The sequence below is a fragment of the Cyprinodon variegatus genome, unplaced genomic scaffold (genome assembly GCF_000732505.1).
Source record: "Cyprinodon variegatus isolate N-32 unplaced genomic scaffold, C_variegatus-1.0 Scaffold387, whole genome shotgun sequence".
In the NCBI taxonomy this organism is placed as follows: domain Eukaryota; kingdom Metazoa; phylum Chordata; class Actinopteri; order Cyprinodontiformes; family Cyprinodontidae; genus Cyprinodon; species Cyprinodon variegatus.
In genome coordinates this window covers 618,031-620,006 of record NW_015150840.1, presented here as the reverse complement: position 1 = coordinate 620,006, position 1,976 = coordinate 618,031, and positions in this window count along the sequence as shown.

Genomic DNA, 1,976 nt, shown 5'->3' with positions numbered 1-1,976 from the left:
ATAAAACATTTTCAGTCTGCTTCATCACCTGCAGAGATGTAAAAAGAACAGCACAACTAACAGACATGGGACGAGACATACAATAAAGTAACACCCAGATATTATCGCTGAAGTAGTATTATTTAATCTGACATGTACTCTGTGTTACCTGAAGATAAGAATATGGGCTTTCTGTATGGAAGTGAATCTCTGAGTACCTGGAGCCAAGCACCTGTAGTTGGTTGTGAAATTGCACTTGTGCATGTAAAGTTTATCCAAAGGATAAATGCCCAATAGATGTTGTGCTGTCCAGCGCTGGGAGACCCAAAGCCCCATACGCCCAAAGGGACCCCAAGAGTGAAGGCACCAAGGAGGGGAAACCTAGGAAATACGACCCCCACCAAGGGAGGAGGAGAGACAGCCCCGAGGAAGTCCCCCAGCCACCGCAATGCCGTAGCCCCCGGAAGCCGCGGGGACGAGTATTCGGGCTCCCCCGGCAGCCAGCGACCCCGAAGTGAATCCGGTCCTGGGGCCCGGGGATCCGAGGCCAAAGTGGTGACCCACCCCCCGACAGGAGCCCCAGCCAGGCCCCAGCCTGGGGGGCCCCACGGAAAAGCCGCCATGAATGAGCCAGTAGCCACCCGGGCATCCACCGCCAAACCTGGAGGCCTCCCAGCACACCAGAGGCCCCAGCAGGGCCGGACAGCCGGGCGTATACCTGCCCAGACCCCAAGCAGCACTCCCCACAGAACCCGAACCCCCGACGTCCCGCCGGGGCACCCGCCCGAGGGCAATGCACCCCAGGAACCCCAGACCCCCTGACCCACACAGAAGCAGCACAGCTACTAGGCCAGTAACCCACGTCTGCCACCACAGAACCCCCCACGAGAACCGCAAGTGGTGGCTGTAGGGCGCCCTGAGGCGATGGAGGTAACAGACCCCGGGGCCAGACACCCCACTCTGAGCGCCCCCCGAGAGCCCCACAGGTCCCAGGGACCCCCGAACCAGCCAGGACTACCCCCCACAGCCCCCACGACACTAAGTGATGGAGCCGATCAAGGGAGCCCAGAGAGATCGGTCTGATGGGGATACAGAAGCTGTCTCAAGATTAATATGATCCAACAACAGATCTCTGTCATGGTTGATGCTGAGTTTATCCTTACTTTTCCAATTCATGAGGATAGTTTTCTTTGCGATACATAATGCAATGAAGGCCATGCAAACTGATTTTTTTTCCCAAAAAGCTTCCCTCAAAGTCACCCAGCAAGTAAACTGAAGGGGAAATGGAGATTTTACAACCCAGGCACAGTGATAAGTCCTTACATATCTGTACCCAGAACCTCTGAACCGGCGTGCATAACCATAATGCGTTAATATAATTATCAAGATGATTGCCTGTGCACTGTGGACAGTTGTTAGATTGTGCAAAACCCATCTTGAATAATCGTTGACCTGTATAGTGCACTCTGTGGAGGATTTTGTATTGTATTCATTGTAAATTGGTGAATTTATAAATTGTAAAATGGTGAACAGTATATCTGTTCACCATTTGTTTGTTGGTTTTGAACATTTACTGTTGAGTCATAATTACTTATTGGTCCGATTTAGCTTTGAAATTACACTCAATTGTTTAATAAGTTGATATCTAAAAAAAAATTAAGGAGACAGTTATGTCTCAAAATGTTGCAAAACAATGTAAAAGAAGTATAATTATTGTAAAATATCTGTTCACTTTACATTTATAGAAATATAAATGAAAATGATTCGCAGGCAAGCCTGTATTTCCCTCACAGTAGTACAAAATCTTGCTATTTACAAATTAAAATTTTTATTTGAAATAGAAATCTGCCAGGGGTATGAATTATTTTGGATTTAAATGTATGTCAACAGAAGATACGTCTTCTAATGAGGTATTTGAAGACATAGTTACAACAAATGTCCGACATTTGAACAATCATGATAACTGCATCAGGGCTATCAATGTGTCTGTTAGGTAG